The 23,242-nt window shown below is 43.5% G+C and overlaps 2 long non-coding RNA genes across 2 annotated transcripts; both read left to right on the plus strand.

Annotated features, from left to right (window-relative positions):
- Nucleotides 1-12,802: 12,802 nt before the first annotated feature.
- LOC117311171 (uncharacterized) lies at nt 12,803-22,376 on the plus strand. The gene is made up of 5 exons (XR_004525430.2): nt 12,803-13,278; nt 18,710-18,879; nt 19,837-19,970; nt 20,069-20,191; nt 21,155-22,376. It is a non-coding gene; the product is annotated as an uncharacterized lncRNA (long non-coding RNA).
- LOC141275940 (uncharacterized) lies at nt 13,799-18,688 on the plus strand. The gene is made up of 3 exons (XR_012324639.1): nt 13,799-14,221; nt 14,395-14,493; nt 14,999-18,688. It is a non-coding gene; the product is annotated as an uncharacterized lncRNA (long non-coding RNA).
- Nucleotides 22,377-23,242: the final 866 nt, after the last annotated feature.

The following is a 23,242-nucleotide window of genomic DNA, read 5'->3' on the forward strand; positions in this document are numbered from 1 at the left end:
AAATTACCACCAACTTGTGGCTTAAAACAGCACAAATGTACTATCTTCTCGTTCTGGAGTCTTTGGGGGCTCCGTTTCCTGGAGGTTACAGGTTATTAGCAACCTTAATTCCATCTGCTACCTTAATTCCTTAATTCCCCTTTTGCCATGTCACATAACATATTCACAGGTTCTGGGGATTAGGACATGGGCATCTTTGAGGGGACCATTATTCTGCCTACCTGTGGCCGCCAAAGATTCACATCCAGCCCACATGCAAAGTATATTCACCCTATCCCAACATTCACCAAAGTCTCAACACATTATAGCATCAATTCAAAATCTCAAATCTCATTATCAAACTACATCCTCTAAATAAGGTAAGGATGAGCTTCTGGGTTTAATCCATCCTGAGGCACAATTCCTCTCCATCTATGAATCCGTGAAACTTAAGAAATAAGTTATCTGCTCCCAAAATTCTGTGATGGGACAGGCATAGAATAACAGTTATAGACAATCCTAGTCAAAAGAGAAAATGGAAGGAAAGAGGGAATCATTGGTCTCAAGCAATTTTAAAATGCAGCCAGGCAAACTCCCATTTGATTTCAGGGCCTGGGAATAAACCCATGTGGCTTGTGGCTTCCTTTCTGCCACCAAGGTCAGCCTGCTCTTCGCTGCTACACAAGCCTCACTCAGGTCCCTGTCCTAACTCAGCATTTTCCTGTAAGTGGAGTTGTAACTTTGGACCCCACAATGCAGCGAGGGAGATTCTTAAGGCCAGAGTCCAAAGTTTTTCTTTCAAATCTAGGGGAACAAAGATCCAGATAGACAAAATAACTTCCTGGCAGGAGGAGGGGGGTACACAGCAAGTTAGTGGGGGAGCCGGGGAGACCAAATCAGGTCATTCCATACTGCTTGTCTCCCTGTCTTCCCATTATACCTTTCCAATAACACTTGGTGAATGAAACTAGTCTCAAGGAGGGAGAACGCCATTTCATGGGCACTTAAGGAAAGATGGGGCCTGTGCCATGGTATGGTGCAGCTCTGGGATTCAGATCTAAATGATTTCAGTTATTTGTTGATTAATACTAATTAAGTACTCTGTACCGGGCACTGGTAAACACATGAGGTAGGACAGTGGATAAAAGGGGCAGGGTCTCAGCTTCGAGGGAATTATGGGCTACAGAAGAATGCAAAAAAATCAAATAATCACACAAATAGGTAATTAAGAAGTAAGAAGAGCATTATGAAGAAAGAATACAGGAAGCTATGAGAGACGTCATTTGGAGGACTCTGTCCTATCTGATGGTGGTTTTTCTGAGATCTACCAAGGGCCAAAGCCTGTGTATACCACTTATCTACACCAATGACATAAATGAAAAGAGCTCTGCCAGATGTAGGTCTAGGAGAAGAGACAAGTAATTACGGTAGTGTGATAAGGGGAGGAGGGGAGGTGTTACAGGATCATAAGTAGAATGAGTCAGACTTTGACGTCCTCCATGTGGACCCTCTCCCTATCTCTGGTAAGCATCCCTTCTAGGACATTCAACCCTGAAAAAACATTCCAGCTTCTGCATGAACCAACCCTTCCAATGACGATAATTGTGCCTTCAACAGACCTTTGCAGTTTTCTGAAAACTTGAGTGCACACATCACATTTGGATTCTCCTCACCTCCTTGGGAGAAAAGATGAGGCATGAGTGGCCCCAGATGTCAGAGATGAATGTAGGCTCAGGGAGGCTTTGGTAGTTTTCTTTTGATACCAAAACAGTTTGTAAATAATAATGAATAAGAAAAAGAGAGACAACATCTGTTTTAAACTTTCTAAGAGAGGATATACAAATGGTAGATAAACACAGAAGTGTACTCAGCTCTATTAGTCATGGGGGAATGCAAATTAAAATCACAGTGAGATATTACTACATACTGTGACATCCTTGTCTAACTTAACAAAAAAACTGACAGTACAAATGTTGGTGAGGAGGTGAAACAATTGAACTTTCATTCACTGCAAGTGGGGTTATAAACTGGTACAGCCATTTTGGAAACTTTGGCAGTATCTACTAAAACCAATAATATGCACACCCCATCCCCCAGAAATTCCACTCCTAAATATACACCCAACAGAGGGATGTATGTGTTCTCACCAAAACTGGAAACAACTCAAATCCCCATCAACAATTGAGTTAAAAAGTGAAAATTAAAAAGATCATTAAAAGGTATAATTAAATATTCACATGAGGAATACCATTTAGCAATGAAAATGAACAAACCCCTGCAATGCACAACAATATGACTGAATTTCACAGAAAGAATATTGAGTGAATGGAACCAGGCACAACAGAATACATACTGTGTGAGTTCATTTTTATGAAGTTCAAAACAGGCAAACTCACAGCAAAAGAAACAATTAACAAAATGAAAAGACAACCTACTGAATGGGAAAAAATATCTGCAAACCTTATATCTGATAAAGGAGTTAATATCCCCAAATGTAAAGAACTCATACAACTCAATAGCAAAAAACAAATAACCCAATGTAAAAATGGACAATGGACCTGAATAGACATTTTTCCAAAGAAGTATAGGAATGGCCAACAGGTACATGAAAAGATGTTCTACATCACTAATCATTAGGGAAATGCAAATCAAGACCACAATGAGATATCACCTCATGCCTGTTAGAATGACTAACATCAAAAAGACGAGATATAACAATTGCAGGTGCAGCTGTGAAGTAAAGGGAACCCTTGTGCGTGGCTGGCGGCATGGTAAACTGGGACAGCCACTGTGGAAAAACAGTATGGAGGTTCCTCAAAAAAATAAAAGTAGAACTATTATATGATCCAGCCATTCCACCTCTGGGTATATATCTGAAAGGAATGAAAATCCTGTGTTGAGATATCTGCACCCCATGTTTATAGTAGCATTATTTACAACAGCCAAGACATGGAAATAGCCTAAGTGTCCATCAACAGATGAATGGATAAAGAAGTTGTGGAGGGGCTTCCCTGGTGGCGCAGTGGTTGAGAGTCCGCCTGCCGATGCAGGGGAAATGGGTTCGTGCCCCGGTCCGGGAGGATCCCACATGCCGTGGAGCGGCTGGGCCCGTGAGCCATGGCCGCTGGGCCTGCGCGTCCGGAGCCTGTGCTCCACAACGGGAGAGGCCGCAGCAGTGAGAGGCCCGCGTACCGCAAAAAATAAAAAAAAAAAAGAAGTTGTGGAATATAGATACAATGGAATATTGTTCCGCTATAAAAAAGAAGAAATTCTGACATTTGCAACAACATGGATGGAAATGAAGGGCATTATGCTAAATGAAATGTCAGACAGAAAAAGACAAATACTGTATGATCTCGCTTATACGTGAAATGTAAAAATAACAAAAAGAAAAAGAAAAACCAAACTCATAGAAAAAGTCATCAGATTTGTGGTTACCAGAGGCAGGGGTTGTGGAGAGGTGGAACTGGATGAAGGTGGTCAAAAGGTACAGACTTCCAGTTACAAGATAAGAACTAGGAGTGTAATGTACAACATGATGATGTAGCTAGCACTGCTGTGTGGCATATAGGAAAGTGGTTAAGAGAATAAATCCTGAGTTCTCATCACAAGGAACAAATATTTTTCTTAATATATATTTTTTGTATTATAAGAGATGATGAATACTAACTAAACTTATTGTGGTAATCATTTCACAATATATGGACGTCAAACATTATACTGTGCACCTGAAACTTATACAGTGCTGTACGTCAATTATATCTCAATAAAACTGGGGGAAAAAAAGAAAAAACCCAAAACAAGCAAGCAAAAACAATACATTTCAAGGAGTTCAGTAAGCACAGAAAATTCCAGAGCGATGATTATACCTTGGTCAGAAAAACACACTTGAACCAAAATAAATATTTGTACCACTTGATTCCTAGCATTGAAAGGGCCTGGTAGGAAACCAAGGAAATTATTTGACTGTCATAATGATACTCAACCTTGTTTTTCTCTACTCATCTCCTATCACAGATTCTCAAAAAGGGGATCACTGACTTTCCCAGCCCCCATTCAGCTGATCATGTTCTATGTATTTGAGAAAACAGGAAAGCACTTGAGATGTCTCATTAGCCTGGTTATTGCTGCTTCCTTCCTTCGACATTGTGCTGTGAGGGTATGGCAGCTACCTTGGGGCTCTGGCAGCTACCTTGCCAGCCATAAGGAAAAAGCCAGAACCTCACAGAGCTCTGGGGCTCTGGCAGCTACCTTGCCAGCCATAAGGAAAAAGCCAGAACCTCACAGAGCAGTTGACCAGTGCCCTAGGTGGATCAGCTCTGGAGGCACCTGCGTCTAGACATCTCATTATGTGTGATAACTAAATGCCTCTGTTATTTCAATAAATTCAATTCAACGTTAAAAGAAAATCAGAAAAAGCTCATCTACAGTGATAGAAGTCAGATTTGTGATTACCGTTAGGGGGCATATCGACTGGGAGAGGACTTAATGTGGGTGGTAGTCACTTTGTGAAAATTTATTAAGCAGTACATTTCGATTCATGTATTTGTCTATTGCTATGTCACACTTCAACTGAAAAAGGGAACAGAAGGAAATTTGTTCAATACCAAAGGAAAATAAAAAGCTTGACAAGATATTGGCAATTTTTACTTCCTAAATAGCTTTCAAACTCATCCCTTCCCTTTATTCCCTTTATTTATGTGAGGCCCCATTAACTCTTTTTTAACCAACTGCAATAGCCTCTTTACCAGGTATCACTGCTTCAGTCTACATTCTTGTAAGAATTCCTCCGCACAGCGGCCAAAGGGAACCTTCTAAACACGAATCTGACCATGCCACTCACCTGCTCAGGGAATAAAATCCTTCACATGGTATTTATTCTTCTTTTTAAATTTATTTCAAAAAATGTAATATAATACAGAGAATAACACGAGAACCGTGTGTCTACCACTCAACTATAAGAGATTAGCATATTGCCCTATTTGTTCCAGATCAGATATTGTTGTTGTTAAGAAAGAAGCAGTTGAGATACGATTTTAGCCCAGTCCCTTCATTCCACACAGTCTCTCCGCCAGGTAACTATTATCCTGAATTTGGTGCGTGCCCTTTCAAATCAGGTTTTCTTACTTGACCCAACATATGTATGCATCCATGAGCCCTATATAGAATTGTTTAGTGAGTGTTAAATAAGCATATATATAAATAGTATCAAAGTAGTACGTTTTTTATAATCTGCTCTAATCACTCAACATCGTGTTTTTGCGATTTATCCATGATGGCACACAGATCCGTAATGTTCATTTAACACTGTAGCATCACTGTATGGGTAAACCATACCTTATTAATCCATTATAAAGTTGATGGACATTTAGATTGTTTCCAGTTTGTTGCTATTGCAGACAGTGCAGACATAGACTCCTTTATGTATTTCTCCTTTTAGTCCCAATACACAAAGAAATGGAATTGCTAGATGGTAGAGTATATGCGTCACCGCTCTAATAGATATTATTGCCAAAATGCTCTCAGAAGTAGTTGTATCAAATTTATACTATCACTAGCAGCGTACGTAATTTCTATTTGATTTTCATCTTCAACAACTGGTACTGTTGGACTTTAACATTTTAGCAATCTGATAAGTGTGACTAAGTAAAATCCTCTGAATTTTAATTTTCATCTTGCACACTAAATAGGTTGAGTGTGTGTGGTTTATAATTTTTTATTGTGAGCTTATCTATAGCAGGGTTTCTGTTGTCTATGGGAGTCCCATGCATCCTGGTCTCTAAAAAGCAGTTTTGTGTTTGCTGCCACCAGGAAGGAATCCCAGGGGGTTCATAGACCCTGGGCTATGCAATCAAATTATGTTATTCTCTTTTTAAACTTTCTAAAGAAGGATTTCAGAAAACAGTTCAGTCCTATTAGATGGATATATAGGACTGTATGATTTGGCTTTTATGTGCCTCTCCAACTTCAACTTCAGCCAGAAGTTATTACCTTGGTTTTATACGCTCCTTTTATTTCTGATACATGGAATGTCTTTTGATCTGGCCCATGTATTAACAGAGGAAGGGAACTATATTCAGTGGAGAGAACTGTTATATTTTATTCAGTATTTCTATGTGTTTTTTCTGGGAGAGGTAGTTCTACGTTAATGAAGTCTGCCATGTCGCTAGATTTGGAATTTCAGCATGGGATTCCTTTCTTGATCTGGGATTTTCCTATCCCTCAACCCCTATTTCTTGTGATACACCTACCTTTCCCCTTGTCCCCTAAAATCCAGCTATGCTGAATTGCTTGCAATTCTCCCAAACTCATATCACTTTGCTTTTGCATATGTAGCTACCTCTTCCTAGTTATTGTCAAGAATCAGATCTGCCTCCACCTACCTGGGAAAACTCTGAGCCCAGAGGTTGTGTTGGATGGCTTTGCTGACCTTCCACTGTCGTCTTGCTCTGCAATTGACTAGATGTCCAACTATCTCACCTATTGACTGTGACCTCCTTGCAGGCAATGACAATGTCTTATCCTTCATTTCCTTAGGATGGAGCACAGTGGCTAGCACAGAGTAAGTACTCGATTAAATATTTTTGATTGAATAGATGACTAGAGTCCCTTCTTTAGTATATGTTTGGAAGTGTGTGTGTGTGTGTGTGTGTGTGTGTGTGTGAATTATATATGCAAGGATGTACATGTATTTGCCAATACACAATTGTGTATCTCTGGGCATGCACGCAAGTGTGTGTGTGTGTGTGTGTGTGTGTGTGTGTGTCCAAGTATATGCACGTACATGAATGTTCACTCTGCTTCTTCTGAGTGGGTGACACAAACTCTTAGGTGGCATTTGTGGGGATGCTATGATGTTTGTGGTGACGGCGGAGAGGGGGAATAAAGGATAATTGCCACTTTGGTGCCCAAACTGTGGAATATGTGGTCCAAGCAGCTCTCAGAAACTCGCCCCATGGAAGGTGCCTTTTATGGGGGGTGGGGGGGTGGAATCCATTGTACCTAAGTAAGCACTGCACTGCCCTTGAATTCAGGGTGTTGGAACGAGGGGTTGGAAGGAGTTTTGACATCAGTGGTACAGCCTCAGTGAACAATGACTCCTGTGGACCTCATCTCTTTAACTCCAGTAGAAGCTATGTGCCAAGTTTTCACTTTTCATTTTCTTTTTAATCCTTTAAGGCCAGTTCCTGCCTCACACCGGGGCCTCTTTCCATCCCATTAAGCCTCTGCCTTCTATTTCTGTGTTTCCTTCCCTCTCATTACCCTGGCATGTGTGGGCAAACAGAAACTTTCTACTGGCACTCTCACTCGACATCTTTCTCTTTCTGCCTGATTCACGGGAGGCTGTCTGGGGGTCCACCTTGATTGGCAGGGGAGTTCCACGACCATGATGTCACCTCTGCTCAGTTGGAGGACCCCAGCATGAATCAAGACATCAGAGGAAATGAGTGGTGATCCCCCAAGGAGACAAGCTCATAAAATCATCATCAGTGACAGCAAAGGAAATTAAGGAAAACTGAGGTCAGAGTTATAAGAGTACAGCCAGTGTTTGTTTATTCATTCCTCATTCATTCAGTGAATGTTCACTGAGCCCCTACACTTTGAATAAGACATAGTTCTTGTCCTCAAGGAATTTACAGTCTAACGAGGGAGACTGATGGATGGATAAACAGAAAGACAAAAGTAAGCCCAGGATACTCTGGAAACCCAAAAAAAGAGGAGTCTAAATGACAGGAAGATCAGAGAGGAAGCAAATTGTAAAGAACATGGGTTCAGAGTCAGATAGACTTGGGTTTAAATCTCCAGTCTGCCATTTAACTACATAAACCCCTCACTTCTTGAACCTCTGTTTCTTCAGTTGGATGTTGGAGATAACATAATACTTATGCAAAATGGTTATAATGATTAAATGAAATATTTTAGTATGGAGCCCAACTCACCACAAGCATTTAAATTGAAGATATTTTCTATCTTACATAGATATTGCTTAATGTTAAATTTTGAAACAAGTAGGAGATGGCTAGATAAAGAAAAGGGAGCATGGTGTTCTTGTCAGAGAACACAACCATGTCCAAAGGGCTGACACATTTCATGAGCTGATATATAGCTTGATGTGGTTGAAATAAAGGGATCGCATGTGAAAGCAATGGCAGATGAAGTCAGAGAGGTAAGTTGAGGCCAAATCATGCAGTCTTGTATACCTACCTAAGAAGTCTGAGCTAGTATCTCTGGAGGTTTTCAAAAGGGAGTAACATGATTAGATTTGCATTTCTAAGAAGTTTCTCTGAGGCAACTTGACAAAAGAGCCTTAGCATGGACATATAATTTGCTCTACTAATGTTACTTCTAGGAATTTATCATAAGGAGATAATTAGAAATAAAGACAAAAGTTTATGTACAAGAATGTGTGCTGAAGGCACATAAGGAAATTGGAAACAATCTAAATGTTGACTAATTGGAAAACGATTAAATAAATCACAATACATCCAGTTGATGCAATATTTTAAAGCACTCAAGTACATTTGGCAATATTTCAAGGTATAGGGAGGCATTCAAAAGAAAATGCCAAGACAAAAAGAAGAATTCAAAGCTTAAGCACAGTGATTCTGGTTTTGATTTAAAATAAATAAACAACTGAATAAATATGCAAAATTATTGGGAGGAGCTGTACCAAAACCAAAAAGTAACTATAGTTATCTTTGCATAGTGGAAATATTGGTGATTTCTGTTTTCTTTTTTCAAGTTTTTTCTATACTTTCCACATCTTTAGAATGAATATGTAGCTTTCAGAATTTAAAAACATTTTTTAAAATGATCACTCTTACGGGCATTGTAGAGAATAGAGGTTTATGTAGGAGAGACAGAAAGAAATGAGACAGTTAGTTGACTATTACAATAACCCAGGAGAGAAGCAATAAGATTTTTAGCCAAGGCAAAGCCAGAAGGGATGTACAAGCAGGAGGGCGGATTCTAGAAATATAAAGAGTTAGAATTGAGAAGACTTCATTGCCTATTAGATATGGGTGAAAACAGAGAGAAGAAATCAAACATGGTGCCCAGGTTTCTGACTTGGGCAATCAGGTGGAGTGTGTACTGATCTCAGAGAGAGAGAAAATGGGGAAAGGGCAGTTTGGAGGAGAGAGTAGTAGAGATGAGGAACTCTGTTTGGGATATGCTGACCTTCACCTGTTTGTGAGATGTTGAGATAGATGTGTCCAGTAAATAGGTGGATAAATAGGCCTGCAGTTCATTTAGTTACTCATTCATTCATTCAACAAATGTTAATTGAGTACCTACTCTGTGCCAGGCTTTGGTTTTGGACAGCAGTATACAAAACAAAATAGAGCTTGCATTCCAGTTGGGGACTACGGTCTCTAGCTCAGAATAGACATAACAGACATCTGGGCTGAAGACAGACCTATAGGAATCAACAGCTTGGACATGGTAGAGGTGGAGAAAGACGTGAGAAGTGGATGAGATGGATGGCCCAGCGGGGTTGTGTAGGATGAGAAACGTGGGCTTGTTTTGGATCAAGTTCAGTCAAACTATTTCTTTTCTATGGCTTAGAGGATTGAACTGCTTTGAAAAATGTCTGCACACCCTTTAAATATGATTACTTTCTGACTGTACTCAACTCCCAGTCTAGCTACCACTTCTGTGAGACGTGAACAAGTCACTGAATCTTAGATTTGATGGTCTTATCTCTAAACTAGGAATAATATGGCTTTAACCTGCGTCAGTATAACTCTCCTGCTTCAGGACCTCTGCAGTCTCTGTTCCTTCTGCCTAGAATACTCTTCCCTGTGACCTTCCCCTGCTGGGCTCCTTCTTCTCATCAGATCTCTGCCCCACTAACACTCCTGCAGAGAGGACTTCCCTGACCCTCCAGGATAAAGCAGTGCAAACCCAGGCCCTTGATACTCAAGCACCCTATTCTAATTGCTGTCTGCTATTTCTTTTACTGTTTTTTACTCATTGTTGATTCTTGCACTCCCTAACCAGAACGTGTCATGAAAGTATGGGTCAAACTTGCCTTGTTCTTTGTGATAGTCCAATCTCCTAGAAGAAAGCTTAGCACATAGTAGGCAAGCAGTAATTTTTGAATTATTTTGAATTTGAATAATTTTGAACAAATGAAGGATTTTCCAGCTTTATGAGCAAATATTAATAAACAACTCTTGAACATTTCTATGTGCCAAGTACCTTGTTAAACTGCTGGGGATACAGAAATCTTACTTGCTTCTTATTTGCAAACAAGTTTACAATCTCATGAGAGATACAGACACCTATGCAGCTATTATAAGGGAGTGAATCAAAGCGGGGCAGAGGTTTGGGTTGTTGTGAGGAAGGGTCTGGAGATGTGCTGTATGTGTGGAGGACGGAACTAGGTGGTCTCGGGGCTACAAATTGGAATACTGGGATTGTGATGCCAACTTGATATTCTGACCCAGAGGCTTGGTTGATGGATGAAAAGATAGGACAGGAGAATGAATACACTTTACACTTGCACTAGACTATGAAATTTATATCTGTTTGGCTCACAAGCACATCATATCCAGATGTATATACACATAGTAGGTGCTCAATAAATATTTTTTGAATAAACAAGTTTCGTCTCAGCATGAAATAAAATTCACAGTTGGTATATTCCTGAAATGGAATATCATTCAGCCTTAGCAAGGAAGAAAATTCTGACACACGCTCTGACATGGATGAATATTGAGGACAGTTTGCTAAATGAAGTAAGCCAGTCACAAAAAGAGACAAACTGCATAATTTCACTTATATGAAGTATGTAGAATAGTCAAAGAAATAGAAACAGGAAGTAGAATAGTGGCTGCCAGGGACTGCAGGCAGGGAAGAACGGATGGTTGTTTAATGGGTATAGAGTTTCAGTTTTGCAAGAAGAAAAAGTTCTGGTAGTTGGTTGCACAACAATGTGAATATACTTAACACTACTGTACACTTGGAAATGGTTAAGATGGTAACTTTTATGTAATATGTATTTTACTACATTTAAAAGTAAAAAAATAAAATAAAATAAAATTCAGAGTGTGACTAGTGATTCAGTTGCATCTGAATCTGTGTTATTTTGTTCTCCTAAGTGAAAGAACTCAAAAAGTCTGTGTTCCTAGTGAGAGTTCCTCCTGTTTTCAGAATCTATGAACCTGCATGAAAGGGGCAAGGGGAAACTGAGGCTCTGAGAGGTTTTGTAATTTGTCCCAGGTCACACTGTCAGCAGGGCTGGTCCTGTGATAAGAACCCGAGTCGTTGACTTGAGGGCAGCGCTCTCCCCATTCCACCTGTGGTCAGGGGTCAGGGGCAACCTCTGCAGCCACCTCTCACATCCTGATCCTGCTTGGGACACCACGGTTCCTGCCGCAGGACAGATGTCCCTTGACATCTCTGCTTGAAAATCTGATAGGCACCTTGCAATCAGCTATACGGAGCTCCTGATTTACTAGTTATCAGATGGTATATTCTTAAAAATAATTTTTGATGATAGTTCACTGTGTGATTTTTGGCATACAACTTAGGAGTTCAAAGAATGAAGTCGCAGTCCTATAAACAAAACTCTTTCCCCATGAACTGATTCTTGACACTAAGTTCTCTGTGCTGACATCTGTAAATATGATAAATAGGACTAGAATTCATGCTTAACTCTGTGTCACTTTAGTGATAAATATTATATACCAGTGGATATATATACTAAAGAAAATTCTCAGATATCCCATTATGAGATAAATTCCCTATACTTTGTATGTTTCCTTACTTTATATGTTTAGGAATTATTTTTTAAAATCCAGATTTGTTATTTTGATCAATTGTGTATACTAATCATTATAATGATAACTCAATGCAGATGGAATTTTTTAATGCTTAGAACCATATGGTTAGAGGAAACAAAACATCTTATATAGCATTTATATACATTTTAGAGAGATATGATATGGTGATCAATAAAAGACTTTCAATCTTATAATCTGTATTAGGTTAAGATTCTGGAGGAGAGGTAAATGGAATGAAAATATGAGTTCAAGGAATAAAAGAAACTAAAATTTCTGATTGTTGAGAAGAGTTCTTTCATACATTTTTAAAAGTAAATGTAGGCATCAGAACACTATGATATTCACTTTCAACTAGATCATTTAAAAGTGACTTAGTACCTTTATTTCAAATTTTCAATATTTACAAATTGCCATAAGTTTCTTTGCAACTATGTAAACTTACAATGAACAATTTTAGAGGTCAGTGTAAAATGTGTGTTAGAGTACATAAATTTTCAGAATTCTTTTGTGGGTGTGTAAACCAAACCAGTTTGAAAACCGGGGGCGCAGACTGTCCTTGATAAGTTGTACTGTAAAGGATACTGAGAAATGGGTAGGTAGCGGGAGGAAAATATGGAACCTCAAAAGACCTGTTTGGTTTGGGTTCGCTCCTGTTTCTAACGATGGGAGAAATTACAGAATGTTTATGTGCCGAGGAGAATGATTTAGCCAAGAAGGTGAAAGTGATGGTGCGGGAGAGGAGGGACGGTGGCTTGGGGCAGTGAAGGACGTGGGCACAGAGTACCAGCAGACGGGAGGCCCGTGAAAGGACAAGGCAGAGCGACGTGGCCGACGCCGGGAGGGAGGGCAGAGAGGATGGGCGAAGGGCAAGCGCGGATATCCGTGTGGGATGGAGGAGCGGGTGGTGGCTGGAGGAAGTTCTCTCTGACTGAGTCTATTTCCTCAGTAAAATCAAAGCAAGATTAGCAGCCGTGAGGAAGGGTGCGGGAGGAGGTGTTGGGAACGACAAGAGAGAAGATGTCGAACGGTCCTTTAGAGGAGTGGAACGGAATTCACTCGGGAAGTGCAGTAGGACTTGGGCTTGGTTTCAGGAGTTTGTTGAGAGGAGTCAGCCAGGCGGTGTGCTTCTTCCGCCACGTGCAGCCGGGTGGACGCAGGTGAGGGCGGGCGGGAGAGTTGTATTTACCCAGCTTGCAATGTGCAGGTGCGCACACTGATGGGTGCGGGTGCAAGGGAGTTGAGGCCGAGTCATTAAAATGATGGAGCCTGGACTTTAAGCTGCGAAAGGAGGGACAGGACGGCACAGGGATGGGTGATGCAATCCATGAATAATTAACTCCCTGTGGGGGGCCAACTGCTGCGTTTGGAGTATTGACTTTCTTTTTAAAATTTCAGCCGTCTTATTTTTTTCCCCCCAAGGGCACTGACTCTCCGATTCTCCTCCTCTTCCGTCCTCAATATTTCTGTCGTCGTTTTCACAGGTGGAATATCTTCTAACATCTTCAAGGAGGTCAGTCGCGGTTTCTTTCAGCGTTACCTCTGCCGCCTGCGTGGCCCGCTTTGCGCGTTTCCTAGGCATTCGCGTTTCTGTTTGTTTTGGTTGCCGGCTTTCCTCCCGCAGCCGCGGATCCGGGCGGTCCCTTCAGGTTCTGGGGGAGAAGGAAGCGCTGATTGGTTGTCCTGCGAGCCGGTGCGGGGCCTGTCGCCGGGGGGCGGGGAGGGCGGCCGGGAGCTGAGCCAGCTGTGGTTCTCCCTGGGCCGCTGGGCTCCGGCCGTCCCTCCGTCCCGGGCCTGGGAGGCAAGCGCCCGGGGCGGGACTGTGCGGGCCACGGGGGACCTGATTTCTTGTTTTCTGCCCAGCCGGACGTTTTGGCACGCAATGCAGATGCTTTGTAGCTGGGCATTTATCTGGGAGAGTGTTTGCGGTGACGTCACAGAAACAGATTTTGTTTGGCCTGCCTCCCCGCCCACTCCCCGCCCTCTCCAGACTCTTCGGGTGGGCAGGCACGCACCCAGTGGGAGCAGTCCAGGGCTTCCAGCCAGTCCTCCTTTTGAAAGGCACGGGGTCGGAAGGGTGATTGAACATTAACTCTTCGTGGCGGCAGTTTATCTGTCAGGGAGGCCTGGCGGCCGGAGGATTTCGATTTCCAAGCAGCTCCACGCACAGAGTGCTGTCCACCAAACACTGTATTTCGTGCTTCGTTCGTGCCACACCCCGGGGACGTTTCCGAAGAGAAGGGCAACTTCCAGCCCTTTAGAGTGACTGCCTTTCATTCTCACGCCCCAGCTCTTGGTGGTTCCTGCACTGAATTCTCACAACCTGTGATGTCGACATTAGTCTCCCATTCTTCAGATGAGGCAGTTGAGTCTTAGAGAGATGAAGTGACTTACCGATATCATCTAGATAGGTGGGACAGAATTCGGTTTGGCCCTGATCTGCCTTCAAAGCCCAGGTATAATCTATTATTCTACCAGAGCCATGCCCTCCAGGGATACTGGGTTTGCTGGGTGGGGAGAGGACAAGAGAACTAAGTAAAGCCGGAAGTGCAGACTCCAGGCGACCACTAAAAGCAAGGGAAAGCACCATGACTTACTTTGTTTGCTTGCTTGTTTCTGTGCCCTTTAGGGAAATATGCCCAGAGGAAGTTCATTTAACCTGGCCCTGCAGGATGAGCAGGGAATTCCACCCGCTGACAATGGACATTTCAGGCCCTGGGAGCAGAAGGTCCAAAGGGGAAGAGATTCTGGCATCCGCAGAATGTAATGGGGGAAGGCCCTTAGGGAGACCCCAGCCCTTCATTTTACTGAGGGAATAAATGGAGGCCCAGAGAGGGTACTTAATTATTTAAGATCACGAAATGCAAGTGCCCAAATTGGGGCTGGAATCCCAGTACTCTGCCCTTTAATCTGTGGTCTGTCTTTATTAGTAATTTAGTAGTAAGACACAATGTAAGAGTTGTTCACACTTGTTCAGCACTTACTAAACAAGTACTTCATATATATTCCTTTCTTTTAATCCTTGGAACAACTCTATGAGGTAGATGGTATTTTACAAAGGAGAAAATTGAGACTGAAGGAAGTAACTTACTCCGGATCACACTGCAAGTCTGAGCCTGGAGCCCAGGCTCTTTCCTCTCTGCTCTAGTAGTGATAAGCAGATACGGAAAGAAGGGTGTGACCAAAAAAAAAAAACCCTTTTCAACGTATGTATTTTTATCTCCCGTATTCAGATGAGAAACTGAGGTTCAGAGACCGTCAGTGACTTGCCTAAGGTCACAGAGCAATAAAGTGGTGGAGCGGGCAGTGGTGACTACTCCTGGGTTCTCTCTACTCCTATCACAGCCCCCACCTTGGAGAGAGAAGCAGTCAAAGCCCCTTGTCTCTTGATCGTCTCTCACATCTTCCAGACAGCTCTGCCTTGGGATCGTCCTCTGCAGGCCAAGTGGCTCTGGTCAAATCTTACTTCTCCAATGAGGAATTACCTATCCTAACAAGACAGGGACCTGGGTCTCCCGGCGGCCAGTGAGGTGATTTTCTGCATTCCTCCTCACTTTCTCCTGTGCAGCTTTGTCATCAGGGGATCTGGATCACATTATCCCCCAAAGACCGAAGTGTGCGATGCTTTTAGCTCCAGGGTCCTTTGGAGAAGCCACTTGGTCAAGCCCCTTTGGTTTAAGTTTGCAGGATAAGCATCGAGGGGCAAAGCCCGGTCAGGACGGTGGTGCTGGAGGCCTGGGGCCTGCTTGAACTGCGTTAGCACCTCTTACATCTGGGTGAAGAGTGACGAGTAGACAGAATTATGAATTGGGGGTGGAAAAATGAGTCTCCCCAAATATTTCCGTTCACTAGTAACCCTCACTGACCGAGTGAATCAGCTTCATGAGAGTGCTCCAAATTAATTAGGTTTATCTGGCTTGTCTTCACTGCTAAATCAGGTGTCTCTGAGGGCTTGACTTCCAGAAGGGATGTTTGAAAGATGGGTTTCCACTGTGGAAGGAAGCTCTGGACCAGATCCCAGGAGGTCTGGGGGGCTCGAGCCAGCTCTGCCAATGACTGACTGTGTGACCCTGGAAAAGGCAGTTCACCTCTCTAAGCCCATCGTTATTCATTCACTCATTCTGTCATTCCATACACATTTCTGGAAGCGCTACTGTGGGCCTGGCACCGTCTTAATGGTTGAGACAACTTCTAACAAGACAACCTCTGCAGTGGTAGACCTCATAGCTTCTTGGGGGAAACGATCAAGGCTAGAGACTGTGAGTGGATTCTAAGCTGCTCTGGGATATGGGTAAATGCCCCCTGGAAGAACTGATGTCAACAGGACCCTAGCCCTTATGGAAGCTCTGTGAAAATTTGAAAAAGGCTCCTCCGTTTCTGGACAAATGTAGCCTCATACCTGGATGTACAGCTTGGCAAGCAGAGCCTAAGCAGATCCTTGTGTCCCCAGTTGCCTCCTAGGCTGATCACTCTTGCCTGGTGAACAACTTGCTTATCTGAACACAGCAGCCCTGAATGTCAAGATTGAGATAGAAAGGTCCGGTAGAAGGAAAAGGTGGCAGAGACCATTTCAGGCTCAGAAAGGAGTGTGTATAAACCCTGCAGGCTGGAGAGAATGCTGCCTCCGCTTGGGGACTTGCCTGTGGTTCAGTGACTGGAGGGACAAGTGGGTGGTGTATTAATGGGGGGATTGAGGAGAGATGAGGTTGGGAAGATTGGCAGAGGCTGTTTCTTCACTTATGAAGCAAACAGTTAGTGGGCATCAGTGCAAGTGTAGTGCCATAAATACTAGGGAAATAGTGAACAAAATCAACCCAATGCCCTTCCCTGGAGGAATTCACATTCTAGTGAGATCCCGATGGGCCTCCAGTGTCTATGACGGCATCATGAGGCCATATTGATTTCTGACCCACCTCCCCTCTAGCACTGTATGAGCCCCCAACCAAGATAATGTGTATAAAAGGCCTTTGAGAACTGGGAACTTCTGAATCATTCCAATAAATAATCACTTTTAATCTTTTTCTTTTTGGCCGGACTGCGTGGCTTGCAGGATCTTAGTTCCCCGACCAGGGATTGAACCTGGGCCTGGCAGTGAAAGCACCGAGTCCTAACCACTGGACCACCAGGGAATTCTCAATCACTTTTTTTTTTTTTCTTGGGGTACGCAGGCCTCTCACTGTTGTGGCCTCTCCCGTTGCGGAGCACAGGCTCCGGACGTGCAGGCTCAGCAGCCATGGCTCACGGGCCCAGCCGCTCCACGGCATGTGGGATCTTCCGGGACCGGGGCACGAACCCGTGTGCCCTGCGTCGGCAGGCAGACTCTCAACCACTGTGCCACCAGGGAAGCCCCTCAATCACTTTTAATCTTAATCTGAGTGACTAACACTTGTGCCTAGGAATTCGGGGGCCTGTTCCTGGCACCCACCTGATCCTACCTTCTGAGAAGAAGACACCTTTTGTCATGGTCCTGATGCAACAGGAAATGTGACGCCTTCCCTTGCTCTACTCTCAAGGCCCATCCTGACCAGGAAAGATCCAACCTCTCTGGGTCAGCTGAGCAGGCTGGATGGCCTGTGACTTCCTGGGGCCTGTATAGGAATTCACTGGCTCGTTCTCAGGCTATGAGCATCTGCTGTGGTCAAAGGCTGTTTCTCTTCTGGCTGAAGCACCGGTGTGGATGAGAGAGTCACTTAAAAATCACAAACAAAAGGGAAGCTCTGACTCTTGGGTAAGAGAGGGTTATCCCCGGGCTAGATGCTGGGTCTGGCCTGATCAATAAATAGGTCTGATTCAGTGAAAGAGGCTGATTCCTAGGCCTGGGAAATTGTCCTCTTCCTCACTATGTGGCTGTAGACAAGTCAATTCCCCTTTCTGGGTAGTAGTTCCTTCCTCTATTAACCAGGAGGTTGAACTTATTCAAACCTGAACAACAGAGTCATTTGAATTCTTCTGTGGGACCTCAGTATGTAAAACAGACAAAAGCAGTGATGCCGCGGTTGAGGCAAGTGGTGGGGCCTGGAGATCTGCTGATCTCATCTTGTCCTGCCTCATCCTCCCTGGACTTCTCCCACTACCAGATATTGTCCTGGAGTCAGAGTGGAATTTGGTTTGCAAATGAATGGATTAGATCATTTTTCCTCTAACTGGGCTCCACTGGCCCCTGGGTTCAGGGTAGGGGTGAGTGCAATTTAAAAGTTTTGTGATAATTTTGTGTATCCATTGAAATGGTTATCCAGCCCTCTCCCCATTCCATATAAACATAATCATCCTCCCCCACCTCCATTTCTATGTATAGATGTGAGATTTCAGTGGCCCCATTTGACTTTCTATTTATGACTATGGCAACACCATGAATAAGTCTAAAATGTTTTCCATTTCACTTTCCGTGCAGTGTGTTTCCCAAATTGGACAATCTGTGATTTTTTTTCCTTAAAAAAGATGTATTTGTTAGAAGACAGTAGCATAAACAAGGTAGGAATTTATTTCTCTCTCATGTATGAAGTCCAGGTAGGCGTTCCAGGGATAGAATGATGGTTTCTTGAGCATCAGGACCCGAGCTCTTCCCATCACGTTGCTCTATAGTCCTCATCATGGGCCTTCCAACCTGTGATCCAAGAAGGCAGCCCCAGTTCCTGCCATCAAGTGTGCATTTCATCCGAAAGGAAGGAGGCAAGGAGGAAAGTAGAGAGCCTACCATTTCTTTTTAAGAGCAGAATTTACACACATCACTTTTTTTCACATCCACTACCTATAGTTTGATCATATGGCCACCCCTACCTTCAAGGGAGGCCAAGTAATCTCTTTAGTTGGGCAGTGTTGTGACCAACTAAAAATTCTATCATTATGCAACAGAAGAGAACAAATGGGCCAAATGGTAATCTCTGCCGAGAGTCTAGCCATTTCTCAAGCTTGAGACACATGAATTTCTACACTTTTTTTTCTAGGTGTGAAATTCTGTGATGTGAGTAACATCTAAAAACTTCAACCTGGACAGGAGCTCAAGATTTCAGCTAATCCAGTCCTTTCATCAAATGATGAAGATGTTATGGACCCATTTTACAGAGAAGACAACTTTGGGCCAGAGAGGTTAAGTGACCCACCCAGGGTTAACTTGGTCAGTAGCACAGGGAGAAGTTAATCTTGTGGAGATAATTGCAGGAGTGGTGGGATTCGCTGGGCACCTGGGAGGGCTCTTTGCTCTGTGCTTTTTATTGCTGCTTCCATGATGTCCTGGCTCTTCAGACCATACCTTACCGCTGGTGCTATCATTTGGGGGATAAAGTGGACTCTGACCCAGGGATCAGGATGTCCTGAGGGAGTCCAAGCTTTGCAGTCACACAGAGCTGGCTTTCAGTCCTAGTTCTTCTTCTTATGACTCTGCTGCCTTGGGCAAGGCATTTTCTCTTGACCTTAGTTTCCTCTTGTTTAAACAGAAGATAATATTCATCTCCAAGTTTTCTTCCCACCCTTCCTTCTTCCTTCCACCTCCCCCCCCCCTTCCCCCACCCCTTTTCCTCCTTTTTGTCACTCATAGAATGAATAAATAAAGGGAACTGGTCTGGGACTTAGTACTTAGAAGTGAAAGCCCAAGGTAGTTTCCTTTCTTTCTTCCTTCTTCTTTCCTCTTCTCCTTTCATTTTCTTTCTCTTGTTTCAGTTTCATGTACGTTTAGATTTTTTCCCACGAGGTTCAATAATCATAGGACCCAGAGGACTAAAAAAAAATGTAGTAGTTGGTACGCACCAGATTCTCTTCAGAAAATGCGGTGCCCAGAAATAGTTGCCCTGACTGGCGAACTTCTACTTCCCTTTAACATTTTTTTTTTTGGCTTGTTTTTTGCATCAGGCAAGGAGAACTATAGTACCTCTTGGGTTTCCCCCTCTGACACCTTACTGCTGGAGCCTGACGTGGCTATTCCCTCCCTTCTTCATGATTTCTGAACGCTTGAAAATGTTTATAAAATGTCATGCTTCCTGTGGGGTCTTCTCCCCCTTGTATTTAGCTCTGGTTTTCTATAAGCTCCTTGAGGACAGGGAATGGACATCTGTGTATCCCCGCCTTTATGTGTTAGAGAAGTGAAAACTGAAGCCTGATTGGAGATGAACTTCCTCTGAGCAAGGACCCTGTGTTCTACTTCTTTGCCTTCATCGTAGCACCTATGAAGGACAAAGGAAGGAAAGAGGAGTGGAGGGAAGGAGAAAGAAGGTAGGGCAAGGGGGAGGAAGGGAGAAGGTGGGAAATCAGCATTTAAGCATGAAAAGTACCAGCTTTTAAGAAAATGCTACCTCGCTTAATCTTGACAGTGCACGTGTGAGACAAATTGCAGAGGTTGAGACTGGAGCCCAGGAAGGTGCAGTCACTTGTCCGAGCTCCCACAGCGCATGCAAAGCAGAATGAGAAACGGAAACAAGATCTGTGAAGCTGAGGTGAGGGTCTTATTCTTGAACCATGAGTCAGAGTTACTGACACAGTCAAGTGTGAGAATTAAATGCACTGTGTAGGAGGCTAGGTCTATCTCAGGGATTCCCTTTAATGATAGTAATAATGAAGCTCTGTGACCCTGACAAAGTAGCTGGTTGTCTTGCAGCCTCAGTTTCCCCATCTCTAATGAAGGGGGCCCTCTGTGAGTGTGGGGGTCCCTCTAGGCTCTTGAGGTGCTGGGATTCAGCCTCTCTCCCTGAATTCCTCAACCATCAGTGTGAGCCATTTAAAAATGATAGATTCTTCCAGCAGGAGCAATGCCTCTTTCGCTAGGTCAGGCCAAGCAAACTTACTTGGGGTTTTTGATGGGATTTCTCTTAATTGATTGGGGTGAGGAGTTCAGAGTTAAGTTGGAGGACTGGCTTTTCAGCTCCAAGCTGGAAGAGACTGGGGCCTGACATGATTTGAGGTTGCCTGCCCCCTCTTAGAAGGCTGATTGGAGAGCATTCTGCACCCAGCAACACTCCCTACTCCCTGGAGAGCACAGAGGGAGCTGATGTAAGCTATCTTGGTCCTGGAAGGAACGATGTCAAATTTCTGGGGCTTTCCTATTTTGACTCTCCCCATTGCCTGGATGGTTTTCAGTGTTCTTTTGTTTTATTTATTTATTGGTCTGTCTCTCTCTCTTTTTCTTTTCCTCTCTCCCTCCCTCTCCTACTTCCCTCCTTCCCTCCCTCAACTTCCTTTCTTCCTTCTTTCCTTCCAGATGTATTCTTATTCTCAGTTTAAAAACATTTAAGACAATAAGAGGTTTTGAATGGTAATGCTCTCCAGAGTTTAGCTATCAGTGATGTTTTACATCTTCTGATCATTGGTATTTTCCGTCTCTTCCTTATTCATTTAACTAAGACTCATTAATAGTAGCAATAGTTACAATTGGGAGAACTTACCGAGCACCATTCTTTCAGGTCCCACAAGGCACTGCGTTCTTTCACCCAGCAAATATTTATGGAGCATCCACCCATTTCCAGGCACCATCTTGGAAGAGATTCATTCACAACCAAGGCAGAGTCTCTTTTCTGAAAGGAGCTTACATCGTAGTTGGAAACACAGACAATGAGCAAGTAAACAAATATTTAATGTATTTTCAGGTTATTTAATTACATCCTCAAAACAACCTCATGGCAGGTATTATGAGCCCATTTTACACACACAGAAACACTGAAGTGTGGATAATGAAATTACCTGCCCAAAGTCGCATGAGAAATTTGAATGCGCCCCAGCCTGTGGTCTTTGTAGGACCCAATGAAGCTTTTTATTGTTAGCCCAGAGGCAGTAGACTGTGAAGCTATGACGCTGAAGCTCCAGGGCTCCTCACTTGCATGAGCCCTTTTTCAAGTCACTTCGGACCTAACTTTTTTTTTTTTTTTTTGTGGTACGCGGGCCTCTCACTGTTGTGGCCTCTCCCGTTGCGGAGCACAGTTTCTGGACGCGCAGGCTCAGCGGCCATGGCTCACGGGCCCAGCCACTCCGCGGCATGTGGGATCTTCCCGGACCGGGGCACGAACCCGTGTCCCCTGCATCGGCAGGCGGACTCTCAACCACTGCGCCACCAGGGAAGCCCCGGACCTAACTTTTAATCCCTTCCTTAGTGAGGACCCATCACATTTTATAAGCCTCGGGCTTCACAAAACCTGGACCAGGCTTCACCAACATAAGGATTCAGAGACGATCCTAATTTTCCTCAAGAACTTAGAATCCAATGGAGGAGAAAGACATGAAAATAAAACATCATAATACATAGGGATGAGTGCTATCATGGAGGTGTTATGGACTAAATTGTGTCTGCCAGATTCATATGTTGAACTCTAACCCTCGATGTGATTGTATATAGGCAGAGGGCCTTTAGGGAAGCAATTAGATTAAATGAAATCATAAGGGTGGGGCCCTCATCCCATAGCATTGGTGGCTTTGTAAGAAGAAGAAGAGACAGCAGAGAGCTCTCTCTTCCTACACACATGGAGCAAAGCCCACATGAGCACACAGAGAGAAGGCAGCTGTCTGTAAGCCAGGAAGAGCACTCTCACCAGAAACTGAGATTGCTGGCACCTTGATCATGGACCTCTAGCCTCTAGAACACTGAAGAAATAAATTTTTCTCATTTATGCTACCCAGTCTGTGGTATTTTGTTGTGGTATCCTGAGCAGACTTGAACAGGAGGCAGGTACAAGGCAGATGGATTTGAGGATGGGGGAAGCATTCCAGGCATAGGAAACAGCCTGAGTAAAGGTGTGGAGGCCTGAGGTAGCACAGCATACCTGTAGAACCGTAAATAATAACTGTACGTACTCTGGTGGAGTACGAAGGCAGAAATAAACAGTGAAGGTGGGTGGGAGAAGGTGACAACCATGTGAGATGCCATGCTTAAGACTGGATAGGTGTGGGAGCGCCCCTAGTTTGCCCTTGAGCAGGGCAGAATCAAAACCATCCTGGTGGCAGGAGGAAGAAGATGGATGAGAGGGAGGGAGACTAGTTAGGTGACTAATGTAATAGTCCAGGTACGAAAGGGTGAGGCTATGAAGTAGGTCAGTGAGGTTGGAGAGAGGGAATGTGTTGGAACTAGGAGGAGAGGATGGGAGAGAGAAGAGGAGCTAGAATCATACTCGGGTTTCTCATTTGGGTATCTGGGTGGATGGTGCTTGGAATATTTTGGCCACATGTAAAGTGACTTGAATATATACATAGATTTAATTTACTTATGAGGAAAAGGGTTTGGAATTCTTGTATTTCAAAGAAATATGAGGTGGATGTGTGCCATGGTCCTAGATCTGAAGGTCTGGTCAACTGGATGCTCTGATATTTGGGAGCCAGCAGAGTGGGAATAGGGTGTCCAAGAGGCACAGGGGAAGATCTGCAGGCAGCCTTCATTAGCAACATTATGCTTCTTAATAGAATACTGCTTCTTTTTCTGTTTTTTTTTTCTTTTTTTTAATAAACCTGAAACTTGGGCCAAGAAAATTATAATGTCTTGGAAGGAGTTGGGGTCAAATTTGGGG

This window comes from Tursiops truncatus, chromosome 1, assembly GCF_011762595.2.
Source record: "Tursiops truncatus isolate mTurTru1 chromosome 1, mTurTru1.mat.Y, whole genome shotgun sequence".
In the NCBI taxonomy this organism is placed as follows: domain Eukaryota; kingdom Metazoa; phylum Chordata; class Mammalia; order Artiodactyla; family Delphinidae; genus Tursiops; species Tursiops truncatus.